General features: G+C 41.1%; 1 protein-coding gene and 1 long non-coding RNA gene across 2 annotated transcripts in view; one reads left to right on the top strand and one right to left on the bottom strand.

The window, feature by feature from the left end:
• LOC106726054 overlaps positions 1–5,607 on the bottom strand; it is a 7,294-nt gene extending 1,687 nt beyond the window's left edge. The window contains exon 1 of the long non-coding RNA XR_001362068.1: positions 5,537–5,607. This is a non-coding gene — a long non-coding RNA (uncharacterized LOC106726054). The remainder of the gene's footprint in view (positions 1–5,536) is intronic.
• The window catches only part of LOC102251599 (endophilin-A3-like), a 165,913-nt gene that overhangs the window by 45,104 nt on the left and 110,167 nt on the right, over positions 1–10,642 (top strand). The gene's annotated exons all lie outside the window — the stretch shown is intronic.

The raw sequence follows: 10,642 nt of genomic DNA, 5'->3' as shown, positions 1-10,642 counted from the left end.
TCGATGTTTCTCTCTCATCGATGTTTCTAACTCTCTGTCCCTCTCCCTTCCTCTCTGTAGAAAATCAATAAAATATATTTAAAAAAATAAATAAAAATAAAAACTGAATTCTTTTGTCCTTAGGATAAATATTATGAATATTTCCCATATAATTACTAAAGACTCGCTGCCAATCATCTGATAATTGCCAATGGATATCTTGTTGTTTACTAAAGGGAATTATAATTTCATCTGGATCTTGTCCACATAATTGTCGCAAACGGATTCTTGCCTTTTCTATTAAAATGCAAATTTTCTGTAAATAGGTAGATAATTTTTTACTGGATTTATGAGGTAAAAATACCCATACAATTATGTTAGTATCCTGCATAAGAATTCCTGTTGGAGAATGTGTGGTATGAATAATTAAAACCTTAAGATTTTGTAATGATTGTATACGATCTAACTGTCCTGCTTGAATTTGTTGTTCAATTAATTGTAATTCGGCTTCTGCCTCAGGAGTCAATTGCCTAGGACTATTGAGATCTGAAGACCCTTCTAATGTCCGGAATAGACTAGTTAACTGATAGGTAGGGATGCCAATAGATGGTCGAAGCCAATTTATATCCCCCAACAGTTTCTGAAAATCATCTAAGGTGTTGAGACAATCCTGTCTAATCTGCACCTTTTGAGGTTGAATAATGCTTGCTGAAATTTTCTGTCCTAGATATAACCAGGGCTCTATTTGCTGAATTTTTTCCTCTGCTATTTGGAGTCCATACTCTAAATAACTTTCTAGCCTCCTGTAACAAATGCCTGTAAAGGTTGATGAACATAAGCTTGACACATAGTAGGACTATTTAACATACCCTGGGGGAGGACTCGCTATTGATATCTCTGATTAGGTTGGCTGTTACTTAATGAAGGGACCGTAAAAGCAAATTTGTCACAATCCTGAGGTTGTAAAGGGATTGTATAAAAACAGTCTTTTAAATCAATAATTATCAGATGCCAATTTTTTTTAAAATACATTTTATTGATTTTTTACAGAGAGGAAGGGAGAGGGATAGAGAGCCAGAAACACTGATGAGAGAGAAACATGGATCAGCTGCCTCCTGCACACCCCCCACTGGGGATGTGCCCGCAACCAAGGCACATGCCCTTGACCGGAATCGAACCTGGGACCCTTGAGTCCACAGGCCGACGCTCTACCCACTGAGCCAAACCGGTTACGGCCAGATGCCAATTTTTAGGAATTAATGCTGGATTTATAATTCCAGGTTGTAAAGGTCCTATAGGCTCAATAATCTCATTAATCTGTCTTAAATCAGTAAGCATTCTCCATTTACCTGATTTTTTTTTTATATATAACAAAGACGGGAATTTCATGGACTAGAGCTAGTTTCTATATGCCCTAATTGTATCTGTTCTTTAATAATGATTTGAAGAGCTTCTAACTTCTCTCTTGTTAGGGGCCACTGCTCTACCCATACTGGTTTAGTTGTTTTCCATTTTAATGGTAGGGCGAAGCTCTTTGTAGTGGCCCCCTTTATAAATTTTGATCCTGAACATTGGTGCCAGCAGCTTGAAAAAAAATCATTTGTCTATGGCCTTTCTGTAAAGAAGGTATAGTAATTGTAGCCCCCCATTGTTGTAAAAGATCTCGTCCCCACAAAGATAGTGCAATGGAGGCGACATATGGCTGTATTTGGCCCTTTTGTCCTTCAGGCCCCTGACATTCAAGTACATTAGAGCTTTGTAAAATCTCAGTGAGGGTCCCTAAACCTGTAAAGGTTGCATTTACCTTGTGTACTGGCCAAGATTGAGGCCAGTGCAAAATAGAAATTATAGTCACATCAGCCCCAGAATCCACCAGGCTGATAATTTTTATTCCCTCCAGGAACATTACTGTAAGTTGAGGTCTTTGGTCTCCTAAGACTGCATGCCAAAAAACCTTTTTTCCCGTGCTACCAAATCCCCCAGTTCACTTAACTGGTGCTGTATGCCCTATTTGTTTATAGGGAAGTAATAATAACTGTGCCATTTTTTCTCCAGCCTTTATATGTACAATATCAGAAGCAGACATCATAACTAATATTTCTCCTTCGTAATCTGCATTAATAGCTCCGGGATGAACTTGTAAACCTTTAGTCGTTAGACTACTTCTTCCCAGTAGCAATCCTACTGTTTCCTTAGGTAAAGGTCCATAAACCCCGGTGGGTATTTCTGTACCCCATCTCCAGGAGAAATAGTAAAATCATTAAGAGCTGGAATGTCTACTGCGGCACTTTGAGCGGTAGCATGAAATAAGTCAGAGACCTTCATTTTATTTTTCCCTTCTTTCTGCTCGTATTGTTTTTCTCCAGGCCCCCAGCTGAGCCCGGAGTCTAGTTTCTCGACTGCAGGGGTGTTAATGGGTTGCCGTCTTTATCTTTAACAGACAGGCATTCATTAGCCTAATGTTGTCCCCTTTTACATCTAGGGCATAATCCGGGAGCACTTTTGGCTTTCCCTTGTGAGACTTTTGCCTCCCCACAATCCTTTTTTATATGTCCCATTCTCCCACATCCATAGCATTTAACAGGACGGGGAATGGCAGTTTTTAATGCTTAAAATGATTGGACCGCGGTGCTGGCCTCCTCCATTTTGACCAAGCCTTTAAGCAACAAGGTTTAATCTGTGCAATAACAGCATCCTCTAACAGCACCTGTTGCTGTAAGCTAATATGTGCCCCAGTTCCTGTTAACTGGTCAAAATTAGGTCCAGGAGGATTTTATTGGGCGTTAATCAACGCCACTCTCCTGGCTTCTTCCCACCACCAGGATTTAAATTGCAGATATTTCCCTGGGGCTAATACTGCCTTAGCTATAGCATCCCAATCATATGGAATTAATTTATAATTTGAAGCCAGAGCTTATATTATTCCTACTGTATATGGGGCATTAGCCCCATAATTAGCAACTGACTCTTTTTTAACAGTTTTATCACTCTTAACTCTACATGTTGATGAGTTAACTCTATGTACCCTTGAGGGTTTTGAGCTTTAGCAGCTCTTTGTGTCCTCAGGAGGGGGTGGAGGCTCAGCCACTAACGCCTGATTAAAGGCTAGTGCCCTTTTACTTTCACTTTTTGGCGGCGGTGCAGCCAACTCCTGAGGACTTTTATTCTTGTTCTTTTCCTTAACTTAAGGCGAGTGTAAAAATCACCATCCATCTCAGTGGTAGATGAAACATCCAGCTCTGAATCGCTGGCTGAGGCTATGGTTTCATAACCTTCTAACTTATTTTGAAAGTTAGTTTTCTGTTTCTTTCTTGACTCCCTCGGTTCTGTGACCGAACCGGGAGTGGCTCAGAGGTAGTAATTTCTCAGGAGAGAGAGGCTCAGGACTTAAACACCCAGCTCCTGGTGCAGCACTTCTCGACCTCAAAGGAATTTCTTCATAATTTTCAGAATCAGACTGAGAAGGCTGTAAAGCTAACCTTTTTTTTTCCTTTTTTTTTTAAAATTAAATCTTTATTGTTCAGGTTACATTTGTTCCTCTTTTTTTCCCCCCCATAACTCCCCTCCTCCCAGTTCCCGCCCCACCCTCCGCCCTCACTCCCCACCCACTGTCCTCATCCATAGGTGCACGATTTTTGTCCAGTCTCTTCCCGCATCTCCCATTCCCCTTTCCCCCCCAAGAATAGTCAGTCCATTCCCTTTCTATGTCCCTGATTCATTATAATCACCAGTTCATTCTGTAAATCAGATTATTTATTCACTTGATTCTTAGATTCACTTGTTGATAGATGCATGTTTGTTGTTCACAATTTGTATCTTTACCTTTTTCTTCTTCCTCCTCTTAAAGGATACCTTTCAGCATTTCATATAATACTGGTTTAGTGGTGATGAACTCCTTTAGCTTTTCCTTATCTGTGAAGCTCTTTATCTGACCTTCAATTCTGAATGATAGCTTTGCTGGATAAAGTAATCTTGGTTGTAGGTTCTTGGCATTCATCACTTTGAATATTTCTTGCCACTCCCTTCTGGCCTGCAAAGTTTCTGTTGAGAAATCAGCTGACAGTCGTATGGGTATTCCCTTGTAGGTAATTGAGTCTCTTTCTCTTGCTGCTTTTAAGATTCTCTCTTTGTCTTTTGCTCTTGGCATTTTAATTATGATATGTCTTGGTGTGGTCCTCTTTGGATTCCTTTTGTTTGGGGTTCTCTGCGCTTCTTGGACCTGTAAGTCCATTTCTTTCACCAGGTGGGGGAAGTTTTCTGCCATTATTTCTTCAAATAGGTTTTCAATATCTTGCTGTCTCTCATCTTCTGGCACCCCAATTATTCTGATGTTTGTACGCTTGAAGCTGTCCCAGAGGCTCCTTACACTATCTTCATATTTTCGGATTCTTTTTTCATTTTGCTTTTCCGGTTGGGTGTTTTTTGCTTCTTCGCATTTCAAATCTTTGACTTGATTCTTGCGCTCCTCTGGTCTGCTATTGGGTGTCTGTATAATATTCTTTATTTCAGTCCGTGTATGCTTAATTTCTAGTTGGTTCTTTATCATAGCATCGAGGGTCTCATTAGTTTTCGTGACTCTCTCCTCAAGTTTATTGACAGCTTCTAGCACATTTTTGCAAGCCCTCAAAATTGCGATTTTTAGCTCTATATCCTCCATTTCTGTCATGTTTTTTTGTCTCCGCATTTTTTATGCTTTCTTGGTGCACCCCCTAGTGGTCTTTGTGCGCAGTCTTGTTCTAGTTGAGCCTTGATTGTTGTAGTTAATACTAGAGGGACAGGGTGGGCGGAGGGAGCGGTTATGGCCCCTCTCAGTCCCGTTCCCAGAGGCTCTGCTTCTCAGAACCCCCGGAACCGCTGCAAACCTCGGAGGGAAAGCTGCCTTCCAACTGATGCCAGACACTCCCGCTTCTCCCGTTTGGGTCCGAGTCCCCAGCGATTCGCCCGTATCTGGAGCTCAGAGTCTGAGACTCCCCCCTGACCGAAAACGACAACCGCGCTCTCAGCCACCAGCCCGCTTTGCGCGCGCACCTCCGCACCTGAGTTTTTTCCACACTGCGCCTCCTCTGAGCCTCGGTGTGCTGTTATTTTTCCTTCTAGTTGAAGAGTCTCTCCTCAGCCAGCCTTCCTGTGGTTCTGGGTGATGTCCGTTCCGTCTTTTAGTTGTATTTTTGAAGTGGTTGTTTGCGGCAGCAGTCTCCGGTGTTTACCTATGCCGCCATCTTGGTCTCTCAAAGCTAACCTTACTAAATTAAAAATAGCCCATACTTCAGCCTCTATAGCATTTTTTCCCACTTGTTTCCACAACTTAAGATTTAACTGCTGTTTTCCTTCTGGGTGAAACCAGTAACAGTGCTGCTGAATTACTTTAAACAATTTTTAAAAAGCCTCATCCTTCCCTTTTACCCCTGAGCTCTGTAATAATGATCGGAAGACAGCGATATATTGACTCTGTAATAACGGGGATTGCCCCATTGACTCTGTCTTCTATTCCCGAAAGTTTCGCGTACTTCCTGAGTGGTCAGTTCCCTTTCGGTCCTGCCCATTCCCAATCACTCACCTTCGGGTCCCTGTTCAGGCGCCATATGCAGGTGGTCTGCAGGTGAACAGTGATGCTGAGATGAGTTCAGCAAGCAGGATTGAGCTAAGAGAAGCAGAGGGCTACTGCTCACTCAGGCGTGTAGCAAAACCTCCAAGGCTCTCATGGCTTTTATTTGGGGAGTACAGCAAATAACAATGGAGTACAGCAAGTGACAATGGTAAACAGGCATGCCTATGAGATCATCTGAGCTAAGTTATACATTAAACTATTAATTTCCTATGTTATACAAAGACCCTTTCCACCTGCAGCAGTGTACCCTCCTTGGCTTTCCATGCCCTCTTGGACTATTTATCACCTCAAGGAAATTCTGCCTCTGAACAATAAATCTTGGGTGCAAGACTTTGTTCTGACGTGGCCCACTTGCAGGCCCCTGCCTTTTCTTGGCAGAACGTCCTCTTCTAGTTAACTTCATTCCACTTGACCAGCTACACTTAACAAACCAGTTCAGATGCCCCGCCTCCTGGGAGCCAGGCCCCAGGTGATCCCACCCCCACCTCGCAGGTTCTCAGAATCCCCCCTGGGAGTCCCCAAAATGCCCATCGCAGGGGATGTTTGCAATAGTATGAATCCAAGACTAGTCTCTCCCATTGTTTTCATTGTCCCTCCTTGTACTTTACTTGAATGTCTTTATAGCAACTCTGATGGAACTCTGGCTTCGGGGATGACAAAGGTCCCTCTTATTTGTTTTATTTTTGGTTGGATTTTGTTTGATTTTGTTGGTGTGTTGTTTTTTTAATGTACTTTTATTGATTTCAGAGAGGAAGGGAGAGGGAGATAGAGAGAAACATCAATGATGACAGAGAACCATGGATCAGCTTCCTCCTCCATGCCCCACATGGGGGATGGAGCCCCCAACCTGGGCATGTGCCCTGACCGGGAATGGAACCGTGACCTCCTGGTTCCTAGGTCGGCCCTCAACCAGTGAGCCACACCAGATGGGCAATCTATTTGTTTTTGTTTCTACTGGAGCCCCTTCCATTTGTTTTCACCTATAGTAGGAGCATCATAAACATCTGTTGAGCGAATGATATTGTGTACCTTAATATGTCCTCAGATATGGTTACTCCTTCCAGTAATTTTCTTAAAGGACTGAGTCCAAAAGAAATCCAACAGGCCTGGCTAGAGTGGCTCAGTGGTTGAATGTGGACTTTGAACCAAGCAGATATGGTTACTCCTTCCAGTAATTTTCTTAAAGGACTGAGTCCAAAAGAAATCCAACAGGGCCTGGCTAGAGTGGTCAGTGGTTGAATGTGGACTGTTGAAACCAAGAGGTCTGGGTTCAATTCCTGGTCAGGGTACATGCCCAGGTTGGGGGCTCCATCCCCGTTTGGGGCCTGCAGGAGGAAGCTGATTCATGGTTCTCTCTCATCATTGATATTTCTCTCTCCCTCTCACTTCCTCTCTGAAGCCAATAAAAATACATTTAAAAAACAACAAACAAAAAAAACAGGCTAGGGGACTTTAATACACCACTGACACCACTGGATAAGCCCGCTAGACAAACAATCAGCAAGGAAACAGCATTCCTAAATGACTCACTAGATCAGATGGACTTAATTGACATCTTCAGAACACTTCACCCCAAAGCCATGGAATATACATTCCTCTCAGGTGCTCATGGGACATATTCAAAAATAGACCACATATTGGGTCACAAGCAAAGTCTCCACAAATTCAAGAAGATTGAAATCATAAAAAGCTTCTTCTCAGACCACGATGGCATAATGTTAGAAATAAACTACAATAAAAACAACCCAAAATACTCAAACACTTGGAAGCTGAATAGCATGTTATTAAATATTGATTGGGTTACCAATGACATCAAAGAAGAAATTAAAAACATCCTGGAAACTAATGACAATGAAAACACAACAATCCAAAACCTATGGGACACAATGAAAGCAGTCCTGAGAGGGAAGTTTATAGCTCTACAGGCCTACCTCAAAAAACAAGAAAAAATGGTAGTAAATCATCTAACTCTACAACTCAAAGAATTAGAAAGAGAGCAACAAGAAAACCCCAGAGTGAGCAGAAGGAAGGAGATAATAAAGATTAGAGCAGAAATAAATGACATAGAGACCAAAAAAACAATACAGAAAATCAATGAAACCAAGAGCTGGTTCTTTGAAAGGATAAACAAGATTGACAAACCTCTAGCCAGGCTCACCAAAAAGCAAAGAGAGAGGACCCAAATAAACCAAATCAGAAATGATAGAGGCGAAATAACAACAGACCCCACAGAAATACAAATGATTGTTAAAAAATACTATGAACAACTCTACTCCAACAAACTAGACAACCTGGAGGAAATGGACAAATTCCTAGGAAAATACAACATCCCAAAACTCAATCAGGAAGAATCTAAAAACCTCAATAGGCCAATAACTATGGAAGAAATTGAAGCAGTCATCAAAAAGCTCCCAGCAAACAAAAGCCCAGGACCAGATGGCTTCTCAGGGGAGTTTTACCAAACTTTCAAGGAAGAACTAAAACCTATCCTCCTCAGACTACTACAAAAAATTCAGGAGGAAGGAACACTTCCAAGCTCATTCTATGAAGCCAGCATCACCCTAATACCAAAACCAGGTAAAGACAACACAATGAAAGAGAATTACAGGCCAATATCCCTCATGAACATAGATGCCAAAATCCTCAACAAAATCTTAGCAAATCGGATCCAACAGTACATCAGAAAGATCATACACCATGACCAAGTAGGATTTATCCCAGGAATGCAAGGATGGTACAACATCCGTAAATCAATAAACGTAATACATCACATAAACAAATTGAAAGAAAAAAACCACATGGTCATATCAATTGATGCAGAAAAAGCATTCGACAAAATCCAACACCCATTTTTGATAAAAACTCTCAGCAAGGTGGGAATAGAAGGATCATACCTCAACATAATAAAAGCCATATATGACAAACCCACAGCCAACATCATACTCAATGGACAAAAACTAACACCATTTCCCCTAAAAACAGGAACAAGACAGGGATGCCCACTCTCACCACTCCTGTTCAACATAGTACTGGAAATATTAGCCATTGCAATTAGACAAGAAGAAGAAATAAAAGGCATCCAAATTGGAAAAGAGGAAGTAAAACTGTCCTTATTTGCAGACGACATGATATTATACATACAAAACCCTAGAGACTCCATCAAAAAACTACTAGACTTAATACATGAATTTGGCAATGTAGCAGGATACAAAATTAACCCCAAGAAATCTGAGGCATTTCTATACACCAATAGTGAACTTTCAGAAAGAGAGATTATAAAAACAATCCCATTTACCATCGCACCAAAAAAATTAAGCTACCTAGGAATAAACTTAACTAAAGAGGTAAAAGACCTCTACTCAGAAAACTACAGGACATTGAAAAAAGAGATAGAGGAAGACATAAAGAGATGGAAGAACATACCATGTTCTTGGATTGGTAGAATCAACATCATTAAAATGTCCATACTACCCAAAGCAATCTATAAATTCAACGCACTTCCCATTAAAATACCAATGGCCTACTTCAAAGATCTAGAACGAACTCTCCAAAAATTCATCTGGAATAAAAAAAGACCCCGAATAGCTGCAGCGATCCTGAGAAAGAACAAAGTAGGTGGGATCTCAATGCCAGATATCAAGCTGTATTACAAAGCCACTGTTCTCAAAACTGCCTGGTACTGGCACAAGAACAGACATATAGATCAGTGGAATAGAATAGAGAGTCCAGAAATTAGCCCGAACCAATATGCTCAATTAATATTTGACAAAGGAGGCAAGAACATACAATGGAGCCAAGATAGTCTCTTCAATAAATGGTGTTGGGAAAATTGGACAGATATATGCAAGAAAATGAAACTAGACCACCAACTTACACCATACACAAGAATAAACTCAAAATGGATAAAGGACTTAAATGTACGACAGGAAACCATAAAAATTCTAGAAGAATCCAAAGGCAACAAAATCTCAGACATATGCCAAAGCAATTTCTTCACTGATACAGCTCCTAGGGCAGTTGAAACTAAAGAGAAAATGAACAAATGGGACTACATCAAAATAAAAAGCTTCTGCACAGCAAAAGAAACCATCAACAAAACAACAAGAAAACCCACTGCGTGGGAAAACATATTTGCCAACGTCATATCTGATAAGGGCCTAATCTCCAAAATTTATAGGGAACTCATACAACTTAACAAAAAGAAGATAAACAATCCAATCAAAAAATGGGCAAAGGATCTAAATAGACACCTTTCAAAAGAGGACATTCAGAAAGCCAAGAGACATATGAAAACATGCTCAAAGTCACTAATCATCCGAGAGATGCAAATCAAAACAACAATGAGGTACCATCTCACACCTGTCAGAATGGCTATCATCAACAAATCAACAAACGACAAGTGCTGGAGAGGATGTGGAGAAAAAGGAACACTTGTGCACTGCTGGTGGGAATGCAGACTGGTGCAGCCACTATGGAAGACAGTATGGAGTTTCCTCAAAAAACTGGAAATGGAACTCCCATTTGACCCTGTGATCCCACTTCTAGGAATATATCCCAAGAAACCAGAAACACCAATCAGAAAGGATATATGCACCCATATGTTCATAGCAGCACAATTCACCATAGCTAAGATCTGGAAACAGCCTAAGTGCCCATCAGTAGATGAATGGATTAGAAAACTGTGGTACATCTACACGATGGAATACTATGCTGCTGTAAAAAAGAAGGAACTCTTACAATTTGCAACGGCATGGATGGAGCTGGAGAGCATTATGCTAAGTGAAATAAGCCAGTCAATGAAGGAAAAATACCACATGATCTCACTCATTCATGGATAATAAAGACCATTACAAACTTTTGAACAATAATAGATACAGAGGCAGAGCTGCCTCAAACTGATTGTCAAACTGCAGTGGGAAGGCCAGAGAGGGTTGGGGGGCAGAAGGGAGGGGAGTAAGAGATCAACCGAAGGACTTGTATGCATGCATATAAGCAAAACCAATGGACATAAGACACTGGGGGGTAGGGGAAGCCAGGGGATTGTCAAGGGCGGGG

This window comes from Myotis brandtii, unplaced genomic scaffold (genome assembly GCF_000412655.1).
Source record: "Myotis brandtii unplaced genomic scaffold, ASM41265v1 scaffold22, whole genome shotgun sequence".
NCBI classification, from domain to species: Eukaryota; Metazoa; Chordata; class Mammalia; order Chiroptera; family Vespertilionidae; genus Myotis; species Myotis brandtii.
This window is presented reverse-complemented; position numbering and strand designations above follow the sequence as displayed.